Here is an 18,674-nt window from a genome sequence, read left to right as displayed (position 1 = left end):
TGAGATTGGGAAGGTTTTATTCACTCAAATCCCACACACAAGTAGAGCACTCAGAAAAATATCCTCGGAAGATTGGTTCCTGTAGAAACTGAAATTCCCAAGCATGGATACTGGCTAGTGCCAAGGTTTCAGGGAAAGGGTACTATTATTCTTCAAGAGACAAGGAAAGGGTTTTGTGCGTTTTTTCCCCCCTGCTTCCGAAATGGAGGAGAAGGCAGAGTAAAACAATAATGACCATCACTGAGTACTGAGCTATAAGCCCAGTGCTTTGTCCCACTGCATCTCCCTACAACCCTGAAGGGCTAATTACCACTATTCCCATAGATAGGGGGAAATAGAGGAAAAAATGAGACCCAGAGGGTTAAATGACCCACCCGACAAGGCATAGCTAGCTGGGGACAGAGGATATGAAGCAGGATTTGAACCCAGGAAGCTTGGCTCCAGAGCTGTCTGCATGAGGCTATCTGCCAGGCAATGTGATGGTGCCTGGTGCCCACTTAGTGCTCAGCAACGTTTCTAAACTCCTGGAATGTGTGGTGTGAGCCTGTTTTCTGTAGAAACCAAGAAAGGGCTGGCATTGTGTTTTGGACTGGGATGGTATACAGAAGAGAGACGGTGGATGGAGGAGCCGGCTTGAGGATGAGACGGGATCACGGGAAGACTTTGGACTACAAAGGCCAGTAAGAGTTTGCCAAGTGCATTGAGATCTCTCAGGGCCAGGACAAAGGAGTGGGGGTGGCAGTGGGGCTGTGGTTCTTAGTAGACACTGGATACCACTGTTACTACTCCTTGTCAGCCCCTTCCTGCCCTACTCCCTACTCACTCCCCCCTCAAATACCCTAGTGGCTCCTTCAATCTGGGCCACTTCCTCAGGGGAAACAGGATGTCTTCTCCAGGCTTGGGCCGGGTCTCTGGGGTCTGGGGTGGGAAGAAGCTGTCTAATTGGTTAACACGGAGCTAGGCACCAGAGAGGAAGTAAGGTTTCCTGGAGTTGAGGAAACTGCCATTTCCTCCTCCAGCAGGAAGCGGCCTTGGCTATTCTCAGCACCCCCTGGTCATGTGGAGCAATGGAAATCACAGCCTGGCAGTGTCTCTGGTTTGCCTCCTGCAGTTTAACAATCTCCCAGTCAAAATAAACTGGCTCCTTAGGTCTCCAGGGCATGGTTAAGGTAATAATTGAGAGAAAGAGAGAAGCCAGAGGCCTGGCTGTAGCACGAAGGCACGGAGAAACTTTTACAATGCCAGGCTGCTATTGGTTGCTGGTGTCTCATGAAAGCGATATAACTGCAGCCTTGTGAGGGCCAACACATTAGGAGATTCAGTGATGGCTTCTCAAACAGCCATGCTCCACCTTGCAAGAATTTGGAGCGACTTGCAGAGAGGAGATTGCTGATACTTTTAGCATCTATGTAGATGAGTTTCAACAGGAAAGCTGCATGATTCAAAAGAAAAGGAACTGGAAAAGGAATCAGACCCAAGTTCAACTATGGACTTCACCAGACAAGCTATTTTGATGAGGTCACAACATTGTAAACTTTGCTTTCCTCGTCTCTCAACAGCCATGGTAGAAAAAAACCACCCTGTTTACCTCACAGAATTACTCTGAAATCAACTTTGATTCTTTCTTTATCTTCTTATGTCCACTGGTTCCAGAGCCCTGGAGATTCATTTCCTCCCTTGCTGTTCATTCCCGCCACAAAAGTTTATTGAGCACCTACTTAAAGTCTGGAAGTGATCTCCCCTGGGGACAAGGAAAGATATAGTTTACATTCGCAGAAGAAAGGCAGATAACTAACAAGTAAACACAAATACATGAGATAATTTTATATTGCCCTAAAGAGCATGAAGGAAATAAGTGAGGTGGGGGAGGAGGGATTACATGGGATGAGGGAGGTGGAGGCGCCTGTGAGGAGATCACATCTGAATGTACTTGACTGATGAGACCAAGTTCACAATTGAAGGGGGTGGGCCTCTGAGTGGAGGGGGCAGGGCAACTGTTCATTTATTTAATGTGTGTTTATGGGGGGAGTTTTGTTTTTGTTTTTGTTTTTTTTGTCGGGGGGATAGGGTCTCGCTTTGTCGCCCAGGCTGGAATGCAGCGTTGTGATCAGGGCTTACTGCAGCCTCAACCTCCTAGGCCCTAGTGGTTTTCCCACCCCAGCCCCACTCAGTAGCTGGGACTACAGACACACATCACCTCGCCTGGATAATTTTTATTTTATTTTATTTTAATGGGGTCTTGCCATGTTGCTGGTCTCAAACTCCTAGCCTCAAGCAATCCTCCCTTCCCAGCCTCCCAAAGTGCTGGGATTATAGGCATGAGCTGTTGAGTCAGGACTATGGAGGGATTTTTGATATGAGAGAAGTAGTGATAAATAAGACAATCAAGGTCCTTGCTCTCATGGACAGAGAAACAAAAGCAAACAAATGCAATCAGCCATTGATAAGCACTCTGCAGAGAGTTAAGACAGAGGTTGGTCATGAGGTAGAGTAACTGGGCAATCAGTCTGAGGAAAGGGCAGTGCAAAGGCCCTAAGACAGGAAGGAGGATGTGGGTTAGATAAACAAAGGAATGCAATGTTCTTTGAACCTACACGTGGATGTTTCTCATGGTCCACTGGTCACCCTGTTGGTCATATTTATCGCTGCCCAAATCACAATGGCTCTGAAGTCCCTCCCATTTACTTGTGTGAATTCCAGACTGTTTTGGAGGCTCTCCTTGCACCATCTTGTTTGCATCTCCTTGCAAACATCTTGTTTGCATCTCCTTGCACCATCTTGCTTGCATCTTGTTTACATCTTGCTTGCACCATCCTGTGCCCTGGGCATTGCTTGACCATGGACCCCTCCTGGGTACCTGGAGCTCAGACACACTGCTGGACATAGCCTCAAGTTCAGACCTGCTGCCCCTCCCTCATAGTGGTCTCCGTGAGGACGCTGATGGGGAAGGTGGACAGCAAGGCCGATGTCTAGCAAAATGCAGTCGACTGCAGAGAGGTGGCTCTGGTAGGTGATCAGGGATCCCAGTGGGATTCCCTGCCTTTGGGAGGCTGATAAGACACTGAAAAGAGACCTGGGTTTTACTCCTTTAAGGGAAAAAAGTTAACATTGTCTGCTCTGTGCCAGATTGATGTCTAGCAGGAGCTGGCAATACCAGGGTCAATGAAAATCTAGCCCTCACCCTCCCGACTCACTGATCTTAGAGTTGAGTGAGATTTTAATACTAAGGTAGGGCATCTGGATGCAATTCCAGGAGCACCAACAGGTATCGGAACCACTCAGGAGACTTTCTGCAGCAAGTTATAGCGAACCTAACTCACACTGGCTTGAACAATAGAAAGGATTTATTGGTTCACCATCACTGAGAGGTTGAAAGGTGGGAAGGCTTGGGGTGTGGTACAGTCAGGGCTCCAACTCTGGGTCTATGTGATTACTCTGGCCACGTCCTTCTTCTGTAGGTTAGTATCTTCCTTGGGCTGGTTTCTTCCAGGGTCACAGGATGGCTACCTGCAGACAGGAATGAGAGCAAGAGCATCACCCCCACAATCTCAGAATTCAGTCTTGAGCATCCAGCTGACGGCCTTTTTTCACACCTTCCCAATGTCTGTGGCCAGGTAGATGCAAAGTCCTGCTAACCAATTCCTGTAGCAGAGCCAGTGGCACTACCGCATCTACTCACCTTCTGAGCAGGAGTGAATTCTGCCCGAATTGCCGGACAATGGCTGGAGGATGGAGGCTGAGAAGTAGAAGTAATGACCATTATACTGGAAAGAGTGATACAACTGGATTTACATTGTTAAAGATCACTTTGGCTGGAGATAGGTTGGAGGAGGGCACAAGAGGAAGAAGGGAGAACAATTAGGAGCTCCCCCAGGGAGAGGTGATGGTGGCTGGGCCCAGGGGGAGGCAGGGGTGATGGAACAAAGGGGACAGACTAGAATCCTGCCTCTGACCTTTGGCAGCTGAGTGGCAATGGCAAATCTCTTAGCTTCTCTTCACATCATTTTCCAAATCTGTAACATGGCTGTACAAATTCTTAGCCTTCAGGATGAAAGAAGACACATTAAACACGTCTACCTCAATAAGTAGCATTTTATCATTGTTATTACCCAAACTCTTTAGCATGACATTCAAGTCCCTTTGCATCTGGATCCACGTGACTCCAGGCGGCAGAGTTTCTGTGTTGGGCTGACAGTGCTCTTCCCATCACAAGGTGGAAGCTTCCAAAAGGCAAAAACAGTAACTCTACAGCCAGTTATGAAATTTCTGTTTTACCCCAGGGGATTTCGTGTCTACACTCTGGCGGCACAGGGGGTGGTTTGTCGTGTTTTCGGTCTGCAAATATTGACAAAAGATCAAGGGTTGACTCAATGCACTTTGGTGAGTAAGAAAAAAACAGCTGGCTCAAATTTCCAGGCATTTTCTCCTGAGTTGAGTTGCAGTGTGGCTTTTGCCACTCCCCGGCTAGAGTCCTGAGCCCAGGAAAGTCCCTGCCTATCCTTGTCACTCCAAAATGATTTCACCAGAATCAGTGGGTTGAGTGTTTTTACTACAGTCCATATAGTGCCTCAGCCCGCAAGGAAAATATGCATTCCTGGCAGAAAGTGAGTCCATGCCAAATAGAGGGACCCTAAGCTAGGGGTGTGTGTGTGTGTGTTTGTGTGTGTGTGTGTTGGGGGGCAGAGTGGGGGACTGGTGGGAGCAGACCCATTGGGGGTGTGGGGCAATGGAGGGGGGATGGCACTACAGTTTTTAGTTAGGTTTCAACTGGGATGATGGAAACCCATACGTTTGGGGATGAGATTGACCTGAGTTTTAATCTCATCACTGCCATTCATTAGTTGTGAGATTATTCATTCATTCAAAATAGGTCAGATATGGGATAAAAGCTTCAAAACCTATTCCTAAGGAATGACTATCTAGTGATGGATACAGAGGAGTAGATTGTCAGACTATGATAAATGAAGGAAAAAATGGAAGGGAGGAAGGACAGAGAGGGAGCACTGAATCCAGTGTTGCTTGGGGTGGTTGTGGTGGTCAGAAATCATGGGTTGCTTCCTGGAAGAAGCATCAAAGCATAGGGCTTCCTCCGGGAAGCATTGGGAATGGAGAGGCATTAGCATGCAGGAGAAGAGGTGTGCAGCAGGGATGGTGTTCCAGGCAGAAGTCCATGGGCAAACGTGAGCATGGAGTGGAAAGGGGTAGTGGGAGGCAGACCAGGCTGAAAGGGGAGCAGGGGCTGAACAATGAAGGCCATGAAAGCTGTTCTAAAGTTTCAAATTTATCAGAGGTCAAGGGAGAACTGTGGGAGTGTGTGAAGCGGAGAAAAGGCCTGAGCACCATGCATTTTCAAGCATTTTTGGCTGCTCTGTGAAAAACAGACCAAAGGGGCAGAGGTAGGAAGTGGGGACAAAAGTCCAGAGGCTATCACATAGTGCAGGTGAGAGATGGTGGCAGCTGGGATGAAGGAAGGCTGTGGGGTTGTAACAGTCACCCATGGAACTGGAGGATGTTTGGGATGTAGTCACAGGATCTTAGGGGAAGAACAGAATATTATTAGGTGCCAGATGCTTCAATTGCTTCATGTTATTTCTTGCAACATCCCTGTGAGGTGGGCATGGACCTGACTGGGTGAGTGACGTCCCCACAGCTGGCAAGTGGCAGTGGCAGAACTCAAACCCAGGTCTGTCTGTCCCCAGACCTGTGGTTTTTCAGCACTGGATCATGCAGTTTTCCTAAGTCAAATGTAATAAGTTATTCTTACCATATTTCAATTAAGGCCCATAGAAGTTTTACCAATTCTGGAAAATTTAAATGGAGTGATAAATGCACTGAAGAGGAAAGACTGAAGAAAGTTGTTGATTGAGATCTTTGGAATGACCATCCGCATCCATCTCCAGTCATCATCCTCTCTGGGATTTTGAGGTCAGCTGTCATCATCACTAGGAAGCCTCCCTGGATTCCTACTTCCTCATCAAATTTATTTTAATTAATTAATTAATTAATTAATTAATTTAGAGACAGAGTCTCCCTCTGTTGCCCAGGCTGGAATGCGTGGTGCAATTTCAGCTCACTGCAGCCTCTGCCTCCCAGGTTCAATTGATTCTTGTGCCTCAGCCTCCCAAGTAGCTGGAACTAGAGGTGCGTGCCACCACACCCAGCTAAATATATATATATATATATATATTTTTTTTAAATAGAGATGGGGTTTTGCCATGTTAGCCTGTCTGATCTCAGACTCCTGGCCTCAGGTGATCTGCCCTCCTTGGCCTTCCAAAGTGCTGGGATTACAGGTGTGAGCCACCACGTCCGGCCTCCTGTCAAAATTTAGAGCACTCATTACCTTCTTATCATCGCCTCTTCACAGATCTGTTTTTCTTGCTGTCCTAAGAGCTTCTGAAGGGCACAGACTGTGTTTTCATCACTGTGTCATTCCCAGTGCTTAGCGGAGTATAATACACAGTATTTGTTAAATATTGGATGAATGGATGAATGCAATCACATTAGTGAAGCTGATACTAATAGAATCTGTCTGTTTTGGTTGAATGTGCAAGTGGAGATGGGCTTAGTGGGTGTCCATCATCCCAAACACTTTATCTTGTTTTATGCCAAGTGTTGAGCCTTCTCTTGTTCTGTGAAATCATAAAAACTTTCTGTTTGTGTTCCCTCTTCCTCCTAGGGAAACAAGACTGCAAAGCAGCGTCCCCTTTGTAAATATTCAACAGAGTTCTTCCTTAACTGTTGTTCCCCGGGTTCTTTTGCACAAATTACATGTTCCTCCTACCCTGGCTTTAATCATCACAACCTTGAATCCTCATCAAGCTCTCTGCCCTATCTCAAACCAGTGCTTAAAGGACACTCTTACCCTTAGAAGAAATGGTATAATTTTCATAAACATGGGTCATTTCCCCCTTGCATAAATGTCAGATACAAAACCACCACTTAACAAGATGTGCCAGAAATATAGAATGTCTGAACAAAGGCTGTTGACAATAGTATCTTTTTTTTCCTTTTTTGTAGTTCTGTGAAATTGCTCTCCCAAAATATTCCTAATGCTTTATTTACTTCAGTGTTGGGTTTATTTTGGGATAAACTTTCCTGAAGCTGAATCTTAGGATGTGATTCTTATCCTGGTCACATCCTGGGGAGTTGTTTTGTGACTTTTTTTGAATGGGTCCTGGCTCTTCCAGGGAGCCCCTGGTGCTGAGGAAGAGGCAGGGGCCAGAGGATGTCAACTCCCGTGTGCAGGACAAAGACAGAGATGACAAACCATCAGCTTGGCTGGAAATACTCCCCAAAGGAGAGCCTGCGCCGCCTGGTCTCCAACAATGGCAGAAGTGAACCCAGCTCAGACTTTATCAATGATCTATTCCGGAGAGTGGTGTGTCTCATAGTTTCCAACATCTGAGTGATTTGTGACTATTAGGAATTCAGACACTGGATGATTAAAACCGCTGGTGCTGGGAATTTTCTCATTTCAGGAAATTTTGGTTGTGAGGCATGCTGGAACCTTACCAGCCAGCAGACACGAAGGGGAGGAAGTCCAGGCGGGGCCAGGAATGAGACTGTGGGAATTGACCAGAAGGCGGCACCATGGCTTAGCTTTCATGTCAGACAGATCTGCGTGGGCACCCTGCTTCCCTGAGCCTCAGTTTCCTTGCTAGCAGAGTGGAGGTGAGAGTTGAATTAAAGAATGTCATGCCTGGCACACAGTAAGGGCTCCAGATGGGAGTTCTGCTCTTTTTTCTCTTTCCCTGAGTGGCTAGAAGTCTAATGAGTGTCTTAAGGGTGAGGTGAACTGAGGTTTCGTCCAGCCTATGGTTGGTCTGACTTGAGGGATAGATGGTCTTCAGTGAGAATCTAAGTTAGAGCTTGGAGTTCAAGAGACTTGGCCTAGCTCTGAGAGATGAGGGACAAGGGCTGGCCAGAGAAAGATTGTCCAGATCCTGAGGCTTCTGAGCTCAGGGTTGGGCTTTAATCTGAACTTTGATCAGTGAAGAAGCTGACATAACCCCAGGTTTATCCTGGATTATACAGTATAGAGCCATGGTTCTCAGTGTGGCTTGAGGACCCTGGAGGAACCTGGAGGAACCTGAGGTACTTTCAGAGGTTCATGAGATCAGAACTATTTTTATAATGCTACTAAGATGTAATTTTCCCTTTTCACTGGTTGATGTTTAAACTGATGGTGTAAAAGCAACAGTGGTAAAGAGCTGGTGCTTTAGTTTGGATCAAGGTAGTGGTAGCAAACTGCAGTGGTTATCATTGTATTACTCACCACCACATGCGCATGGTAGGAAGAAAAAAGACAGTTTCACTTAATGTCCTTGATGAAGCAATAAAAATGATCAAATTTGTTAAACTTCAGCCTTCGAGTGCCTGGCCTGTCTTTTTAATGATTGGTGTGATGAGATGAGAAGTGTGGGTAAAGCTTTTCTGTTGCCTACAAAAGCACAGTGGTGGTCTCAAGGAAAAGCACCGGAGTGAGTGAGTGTGTTGGGAGCTGAAGTAGCCATTTTCTCCATAGAAAACCATTTTCCTGGAAAGAACAATTGACAAACACGCTGCAATTGGCAGACACAAAACCTGCACACACCCCCACACGTATCCACCCACACATATATGTATTTAAATGATGAAGTCAGGGCTTCAAGGAAATGAAGTTACTTAAAGAAAAACAAATGTCAGTATGTACTGCCAGTGATAAAATTTGAGAGTTCAAATGAAAAATTGGGATTTTTGAAAACTTGTATCTTTCACTGTGAGCTGGTTTCAGATTCCACATGGCAGTGACCCTTTGAAAATCCACCACTTGTCGAGTTTTGGTGTACTATCAAAGAGGAATGTCCACAGTTATCTGAACAGATTATTAAAATGCTTCTCCCTTATCCAACTTCATGACTGTTTGAGGCCAGGTTTCTTCATATACTTCAATCAAATAACACAAGACAATAGGCTGAATGCAAAAGATATGTGAATCTACTTTGTATGTTAATAAGTCAGACATTAAAGAGATTGCAAACATGTGAAACAATAGCATTCTTCTTACTAATTTTGCTACGGATTTTTTTCGTTAAAATTTATTATCTAGATTAATATGTAACAGGTTTATTATTGTTGTTTTAAGGGAATTGATAAGTGTTTTTAGAAGTTCTCTATTTTAATTTCTGACATGATAAATATCACTAGACATGACCCACATAAACAAAACCTCCTTTAGAATCCTCGGTCATTTTTCAGAGTGGAAAGAAGCCTCAGTTCAAATCTTGGTTCTGCCATTTACCAACTGTGCTATCCTGGGCCAGTTACTTTACTTCTCCGTGCCTCACTTCCTTTATCTATCAAATAGAGATCGTTTTAACCTATCTCGTAGGTAGGCTGTAATGCTTAAGTGAAGCTTAACATAATATAAAGTGCTTAGAACAACTCCCAGTATATAACAAGTGTTAGGTAAGGATTATAATGATAATAGTTACTATAACAGCATTGTAGTGCTGTTATAATAGCTATTGGTTATGGTCTGTGTTCCAGTCTGTTTTCCCCACCTGAAGCCTTGGGGTAGGCTGTGACGCTCCCCCAAGATCAGGGTCTGCTGTCTCTGATTCATCTGTTAGTCCTAGCACAAAGCTTAGCACCCATTAAGCAGTTATAAAGTTTGGTGAGGAAATGAATGAGCAGTTGGCAGAAAGCAGGACAAATTCCTGACAGAATCCTGATAGATAACCAAGTTCCCCTATGAAGAGGCTAAAATCCTAAGTGGTAAGAGTGAGACGGTAAATGGAGGCGGAGGCACGAACAGGAACTGGATTGAGGTGGGAGCAGATAGAGTGAGAGAGGGTCTCGAATGTGTGCAGTAACTGATGGAATAGCCCCTTATGACATACAGCCTGATGCCTGGTGAGGAGGCGTTCCAGGCTGAACGAGGACCCCAGGTGAGACCGACCCCACCTGCTGATGGGGCTGGGTAACACAGCCTGCTTTAGTCCACCTGGAGGGGCTCCGAACCTTCAAGACACCTTGGTTAATAACGGCAATCTCTGCATCTGCGGCTGCACTGCATGGAGTTGGGGAGATCAGAGAGAAAAGAGTTAGGCGGCAGCACTCAATACTAGTCTCTCATAATTTCCGGATCTACATTTTACATGACTTGGCGTGTTTGAACATGTTGTACTTGTAAATGGTTTTCTCAGTTATTTTTGGGCATCCAGGAAGAAAGGGGGAAAATGTAGCTCAGTATCTACCCTGCGCCAAGCACTTTATTTATGCTTTCACGCGGAAACCTCAAGACCACCTCATGAGGAAAGTGCCGTTATATCCATGTTGGATATGAAGAAGCTGAAGCTCAGGCGATGTAAGTAATGTCTCTGTGGTCACACTGCTGTTTGGTGGTCTAGCTGGGATTTGAACCCAAGTCTGTGTGAATACCATGTCCATACCCCTTAAAAAAGCAAATTGTATTTTATTTTATTTTCTATTACACAAGTAAAGCATATTTATTATCTAAAATTGAGAAAATACTGATAAACACGCAAAAAAATAAAATTATCCATAAATTCTGCCATTCAGATACAAGAGCTACAATCACATTGATGTCTTTCCAGATTTTTTTCCCAATGTATATATTTGTAACTAGCTTTTCTGCTTAACAATGTGTTGCCAGGCGCGGTGGCTCGAGCCTGTAATTCCAGCACTTTGGGAGGCCGACGTGGGCAGATGACGAGGTCAGCAGATCGAGACCATCCTGGCTAACATGGTGAAACCCTGTCTCTACTAAAAATACAAAAAATTAGTCGGGCGTGGTGGCCGACGTCTGTGGTCCCAGCTACTCCGGAGGTTGAGGCAGGAGAGTGGCGTGAACCCGGGAGGCGGAGCTTGCAGTGAGCTGAGATCGCACCACTGCACTCCAACCTGGGCAAAGAGCGAGACTCCGTCTCAAAAAACAAAAACAAAAACAAAAAAAACCAATGTGTCATAAATGTCTTTCTGTATCTATAAACATATTTCTGTATTATTTAAAAAGACTGCATAGTATTTCATTTTATGAATGTAATGTTTATTTAACTGATCTTCTGTTGCTAAATATTTAGATTACATCTAGCTTTTTACTAATATTAAAAATGCTGCGGTAAGCATCCTTGTAGTTTAATCTTTGTGTGTATCTTTACTTCCTTGGGATAAATTCCTAGAAGTGAGATTGATGATTAAAAGTGCATTTTGGTTTTAAAGACATTTCAATATACCATATTGCCAACTTGACCCCCCAACAGGAAACTTACAAACATTTAATTTCCCACCACAAGTGTGTGAATATTCCTGTTTCCCTGCATCTTCAACAAAAAGTGAGTATAAAAAGACTTTTGCTTGTTGGATAGCCAAACATGAAATATTTGTTTTAATAAGTCCATATTCTTTCAATCTCACTTTCTTGCCTCTTGATCCAGTTTGACTAATGCTCTGTATTAGGATATGAAAAGTCTTAATATGTTGGTTACCCAAGGTAACCAGGTAACCATTTCCTGCCTGAGCTGAGTTGGGTAGAAGTGGTCAGGGAGCCAGGTGGGAGGGAAAGTATGAGTCTGAGTTTGGTAAGGCAGTAGCACAGGTTGGATGGAGAGGGGCTGAGTGCTGGTAACTGTTCTCACCCACTGGTTGGAGAGTGGTCCAGCTACACAGTACTCACCTACCAAAGTATGCTTGCTCCCTGGGGACTGTGTTGGGCAGTCCAGACAGAGAGCTGGTGCTAAGAAATCCACCAGGGCTAGCGAGGTCGATTATGGGAAGGAGGTATACTGGCATCCCAACAGGAGGCAGACAGTAGGGAGCAGACATCCACTCCTGTGGGCAGCAGCCCACAGGAATTGGGGAGAAACAGAATCTCAAATGTGGGAAAGAGTGCTCTTCTTGGGAGCTGCATGTGCTACACAAGGTCCCCAAATGACTCAGCCGGCAAAGAGTTTCACAACTTGACATTCCGTCCCTTGGTGAATTCTCCATACTCCTGCAGACTTTTAGACATAGACATCTCCCTTGTGAGTAGATGTATCTGGCAGTGCGACTCAGGGGTAGCTTCTGAAGGATAGACTATGCTCATAAGATTGAAGGAGATCTCAGAAAACAAATTACTAGCTTGCCAAATCAGGGTTCCAGAGTTGGAATTCTCCAATTGGCCTGAACACTCATGCTTTCCTTGAAATCAGACCTACTGGGAAAATGAAATCCTGTATGCAAGGTTGTGTGGCAAGCATGAAATGGGAACAAGGAGAAATGGACATATGAAATGCATAATGTCATCTGAATAAGGCATCTCAATTATCACATAGTAGGGATGGTCCTACCAATGGGGCTGCCAATACAAGTTGTTTGGAAGAATCTTCTCCACAGGCAGAGCCCCTTGGTTTGACTTTGTGACCTTCTCTTTTTAATAGTGGGTCACCTCTGCAACATGACTCATGTTTCTTCAGAAATGTCGACATCGTCATGTAGGGTATTCAGCCTCTTGTGTCGAGGAGCCCTTCTGTGTTCTTGAGGTGACTCAGTATCTCTGCTCTGACCCACTGATTTTAGAGGTCAACTCTGAGCACAGCCTTGACTCTTTTCCTTCCAAGTTTGTGCCTGATGTCTCCTGTTTGCCGCTTTGTGCTCATTTCCCACCACAGCTGAAGGCTTTTGGGTTGGTGCTAGGACTGAAGGCTCCAGGATGGGGTCTGGCAAGAGTGAAATGCTAATCCAGGAGGAATTTGGGGATTGGACAGGAAATCTCAGCAGGGGCTGGGTCCCGGGATAGCTGGGGACCCAGCACTTCTGATAGGGCTGAGCCGTGGCCTGAAAGAAGTACTCTGAACACTTTCACTGAAAGTGGGAACATCCTCAGAGCAGGCCTAGCAGGTTAATGTACTTGTTCCTCCAAACCCCAACTGCCCACATCAGGGGGCCTCAAGATCTGTAATTAGGGAGCTATGGGTAGAGTGGGCGAGGGCAAATGGTCCCAACTGCAGAAATGAGAAAGCTTTGAAGTCAGGGGGCTGACAAAAAATAAGCACTGAAACCAGTAACTGGCCAAGCAGTGGCTATATTTGCCTGTGTACACTTAGGTATGGGTGGAGTAGAGAACTACTCTCATGCTGTGAATAATTTGTTTACCTATCCTCTACCTAGTTTACAAAATAGTTGAATGCAGCTTACTTTCAAAGATATACTCAAAACAAGATAAAGTACACTTCAAGTAAAATTGTGTGGCAAAGAGAAGATAAACAAAACCTAGGAAAGGAGGAAAAAGCTATAGGCAGGTGAGAAAAGTACTTATATTAAAGATGTTAACAGGTCTATTATACTTGCTACTGGGAAGCCACAAATTTTGATCCAGTTTTTCCAGTAGTCAGGAGAAAAAGGGGTGGATCAAATTCATTCTTCAAAGCCCGTATATCTCATCTCATCCAAGAAGACTCTCCTAACTATACAGAGGCACAAAACACTCACTTTTAGATGTAAGTGTAGCTTTTCTGCTCCGAAACTTGAGTTCGCTAAAGGCAGAGATTATGAATATATCTTATTTTACTTTGAAAACATGAAACCCGGGAGATGAGGTTTGGAAATGAGATAGAATCATGTTCCATCCAAGTTCTATACAGTAAATATATGTCCTTGAAAAGCTGTTAAACCACTCTAAACCTGAGAAAGTTGCTGAGAAGATTCAAAGGAGAATTATTCTAGTTTTTACGAAGAAAGGATCTGGTGGCCAGGGAAGACATAGGCTATCTGATCCTCTACTTGCTAATATGAGGCAGATTCCTACCTGCCTAACTTCATAGATTGTTGGCAAAGCAGGCTAAGAAAGATGAGTTGTCAGACATTCCACAACCAGTTGCAAGAACCTAACCCTAACCAAACCAAACCCTCCTGGCTTTGTAGTCCTTGCTCTTTCTAGCACATATATAGCCTTTCCCCAGCATCCCCATTCCAACTGCCTGCCAGGTTTCCCCATGTAAAGAGTCACAAGTTGGCAGAAATGTCACCAGGTCGACAAGTGTCTACTTGGCTGATGTTTGCTTCGTGCATCCCTTTCTGGGCTATTTTGTGCCTTGGAGAGGTAAGGAGGATCTATGGTAAGAAAGCAGCTACCAGCTTCACAGAGCAGTGAACCATTGAGAGAACTCTTCAGTTAAAGCCTGCTGAGTGCAATAAAAGGCAGTGGCTTTGCCGGACAGCAGAGGATTTTCTCATTCTTGGGAGAAAACTTGGAAACAGAAACCATTCCATGAGGCATTCTGGAATGAAGGCAAGTGGGAACAGAAGCTAGACTGGACTGCAGGAGATGTCATTGTTGTGGAACGTGGAAGAGGAAGTGGGTGTCAGACCACCGGGTGTTGGGCAGTAAGACGGGTGGGCTTGGTGTTAGGGTGGCCTCCGTGGGGAGTCAAGTTCCTGTGCGAGCGGACGTTCATTTGGCCTTAGTGTCCCCTGGGGCTATCTGGGTGTGTGGGTTCAGACTAGAAAAATATCTGCTTAACTGCAGGCTCTCAGTGGCTACTAGATATTTTGCACTTCTACAGCTGAGCAGGCTAAGTTTTCAAGGACCTTGGTCTTACAGACACTGATGTGGGAGGCAGTCCTGTCGGCAGAATCCCTCAGTCCTGTGGTCTGCTTTGGCAAGGTCCGGGCCCACTGATGGGGTTGAAAACAATGAAGCACCTTGATTTGTTTCTCACAGAAAGATGAGAAATTAAATAATCAGAATTGGATTTCAACTGGGAGCACTTTTGTGTGATACTGATTAATTCATCAATTGATACAATCACCATTTGGAGTGTCCATTATGTGTCAGGTGTGGCACTCAGTGATAGGAACACAGAAATGAAGATTAAGTTGCTGCTTTCAAGGGACTGACAGTCGTGTGATGGAGATAGCTGCCTAATAAGTAGGCAGGCCTGAGTCCTGCAGAGCATGTGTCCAGACCAAGGAGCTGAGGCTTCACCAGAGATGGGAAACCAGTGATGGATTCTCAGCAGGCAGATAGCAAAGTCTCTGGCTACTTCTGAGGCTGAATGTGAGCGGAACAATCCTGGAAGCAGGGAGAACCCCGCATATCAGAAACAGTCAATAATTAAAGAAAGGTATACAGAGCTTAAAAAGATATAGGCAACATCCCCGGAAGCATGAACTGATAATCAACTTTTTTTTTTTTCTAAAGTCAAAACTTTTATTTTTATGTTTTTTAAAATTTATTTTTATTTTTTTTTATTTCCATAAGTTATTGTGGAACACGTGGTGTTTGGTTACATGAGTAAGTTCTTTAGTGGTGATTTGTGAGATTTTGGTGCACCCATCACCCAAGTAGTATACATTGCACCCAATTTGTATTCTTTTATCACTCACCCCCTTCCCACCCTTTCCCCCTGAGTCCCCAAAGTCCATTATGTCATTCTTATGCGTTTGCATCCTCATAGCTTAGCTCCCACTTATAAGTGAGAACATACAATGTTCGGTTTTCCATTTCTGATTTACTTCACTTAGTATAATAGTCCCCAGTCTCAATCAGGTTGCTGTGAATGCCATTATTTCATTCCTTTTTATAGATGAGTAGTATTCCATCATATACATATACACCACAGTTTCCTTATCTAGTCGTTGATTGATGGGCATTTGGGTTGGTTACACATTTTTGCAACTGCAAATTGTGCTGCTATATACATGTGTGTTCAAGTACCTTTTTCGTATAATGACTCATTTTCCTCTGGGTAAATAACCAGTAGTGGGATTGCTGGATCAACTGGTAGTTCTACTTTTAGTTCTTTAAGGAATCTCCACACTGTTTTTCATAGTGCTTGTAGTAGTTTACATTCCCACTAGTAGTGTAGAAGTGTTTCTTGTTCGTCACATCCATGCCAACATCTATTTTTATTATTATTTTTTATTATGGCCATTCTGTGAGAGTAAGGTGGTATCACATTGTGGTTTTGATTTGCATTTCCCTGATCATTAGTGATGTTGAGTATTTTTTCATATGTTTGTTGGCCATTTGTATATCTTCTTTTGAGAATTGTCTATTCATGTCCTTAGCCCCTTTTTGATGGAATTGCTTGTGTTTTTCTTGCTAATTTGTTTGAGTTCATTGTAGATTCTGGATATTAGTCCTTTGTTAGATGTATAGATTGTGAAGATTTTCTCCCACTCTGTGGGTTGTCTGCTTACTCTTCTGACTTTTCCTTTTGCCATGCAAAAGCTCTTTAGTTTAATTCAACCTTTACATTAAATTAAATTTTATTGAGATGGCGTGTCGCTCTGTTGCCCATGCTGGAGTGCAGTGGCACGATCTCAGTTTACTGCAACCTCTGCCTCCCAGGCTCAAGTGATTCTAGTACCTCAGCCTCCCAAGTAGCTGGGACTACAGGCATGTGTCACCATGTCAGGGTAATTTTTGTATTTTAGTAGAGATGGGGTTTCACCATGCTGACCAGGATGGTCTTGAACTCCTGACCTCAAGTGATCCACCTGCCTCAGCCTCCCAAAGTGCTGGGATTATAGGTATGAGCCACCACACCCAGCCAGATAATCAACATTAAAGAGAACCTATATTGATTTTTCATTTGACTCTATATGGAACATACTTACATCTCTCTTGGGCCTCCTACAACTTGTCTTTTGGTGGAGGGCTTTCCACTAGTCCACTCCTAGTATAGAGTTCAGGCTCTACTTCCAGGAAGTTCATGATCTCTTTCCTCCCAAGGATATGCATGCGGGTTCTCCCCTCATGAAGCAGGCACACCTTCCTGCTCCTTCCAAATTTCACCAAGATTTTCCCCTAAGTTCTACTTATTCTATTCCTATTTATGAGGGTGAGTGGCCTCTTGGGCATATAACTCATTGGGAAGTGGGTTTGATGAACGTGGGAGGCCTCCAGAGCACAGCCAAACCAGGAGAGGTATTTACCCCGAAAATCAACCTGTGAGGAGAGAACTAGTATGATGTCATCTGGGAGGTGATATCAATATCTTTAGTAGCGGGGAAGGTGTAGAGGATCAAGCTCATGAGGAAGGTGAAGATATAAATGAAAAATAAGCAATAAGTTGGGTGCAGTGGCTCATGCCTGTAATCCCAGCACTTTGGGAGGCTGAGGCAGGCAGATCACTTGAGGTCAGGTGTTTAAGAACAGACTGGCCAACATGAGGAAATCCCGTCTCTACTAAAAATACAAAAATTAGCCAGGCATGGTGGTGTGCACCTATAATTCCAGCCACTCAGGAGGCTGAGGCAGGAGAATCACTTGAACTCGAGAAGCAGAGGCTGCAGTGAGCTGAGATCACACCGCTGCACTCCAGCCTGGGCAACAGAGCAAGACTCTGCCTCAAAAAAAAAAAAAAAAAAAAAAAAGAAAAGAAAGGAAAAGAAAAAGAAAAAAAAAACAATAAAGTCAGAATCTAGGTCAAGAGGAAGGTAGAGTGAGGTTTGGGGAAAAGATAAGGACCTAGTTCAGAACTAAGTGCACAAAGAACAGGATTGTGCTATGTGCCTCTTCTTTGTGGTTCCAGGTACTAGGTTCAGGTGCCATGACTAATGGAGCAATGTAGAGTATTGGAATAGAACATAAATTTGAATAGAAATATAGGTCTCATTGTGTTTTAGACAAAGATAGAAGCAGAAGAAAGTAGATGTCCAAAAGGGAAAAAAAAGACAAATAGGTTAGACACCCACTGGGGTTAGTGGACTCTAGGTACTGGGAATACATAGCTTCTATGTAATTTTAAACACCAAACTCTTACCCACATGATATAGACATGATAATTCAAAAGAACTGTAAGTATAGGCCTAATATAGTAAGACCCAGGAAGGAGATGCTGGAGGGGGTTTTGTGAAAATATGCAAATTCAAACCAACCACCTTGAAACGTCTAAAGGACTATGTTTTTTCTTGATGGCTCAGAAATTTCCAGCTAGGTATGTCAGTGTAAACAAATGTATAACTCTCTCCTCTGCCTTTCTCATTTGATTCAGGAATGGGTTTCTACCTGGGGAGAATTCTGGACAAATTTTAACCTGGATCAGGACAATAGTGGTATGGCTGTCTTGACTGTTTTCCTTGCCTCATGCTACCACATTGACTGATGAGACCTCCCTGAAGCTTCTATATTGTGAAGATTTATCTTATTCTTATAGAAGGTACTGTGACTCAGGGGCCACCATAAAGACTGTGGAGGTGTTGTCAAAATAATTAAATGGGAGGCCATTAGATTAGGTGGCTCTGATGCTCCAGGCTCCTACATAATCAAATTGAAACCTAACTCAGAATTTAAAAGAAAACAAAACTCAAGCTCAGTCAATCACAGGTGACCAACTGGGCATTAGTTATGTTGTCATGAACTTCCTACCAGGTTAGTCCAAATACGGCAATTGTTTAAACTTTAACTAATTGACATATTTCTTTGCTCTGCTTACATTCATCCTATAAAATTCTTCCTCGTCTGCCCCTTTGGTGGAGCCCACAAACTATTTGTAGTCTGAAGCTGCCTGATTCATGAATTGCTGCTTGCTCAAATAAACTCTCTGTTTTTTTAATGTGCCTCAGTTTATCTTTTAACACTGTGCAAGGGTGCCTAGCTGAGAGGTGAAATGCAACCCACACTCAGCTTGCTAAGCCATAAGCCCTGACACGTAGGAAGGGGCTTCTTTTACTAATTCAAA

General features: G+C 44.1%; 1 long non-coding RNA gene across 1 annotated transcript in view; it reads left to right on the top strand.

The window, feature by feature from the left end:
• Positions 1–18,674, top strand: part of LOC126932791 (uncharacterized) — a 91,991-nt gene that overhangs the window by 63,694 nt on the left and 9,623 nt on the right. The window contains exon 5 of the long non-coding RNA XR_007718325.1: positions 17,988–18,152. This is a non-coding gene — a long non-coding RNA (uncharacterized LOC126932791). The remainder of the gene's footprint in view (positions 1–17,987; positions 18,153–18,674) is intronic.

This window comes from Macaca thibetana, chromosome 1 (genome assembly GCF_024542745.1).
Source record: "Macaca thibetana thibetana isolate TM-01 chromosome 1, ASM2454274v1, whole genome shotgun sequence".
Taxonomy (NCBI): domain Eukaryota; kingdom Metazoa; phylum Chordata; class Mammalia; order Primates; family Cercopithecidae; genus Macaca; species Macaca thibetana.
Note: the sequence above shows the minus strand (reverse complement) of the source record. Positions and strands in the feature narration are given on the sequence as shown.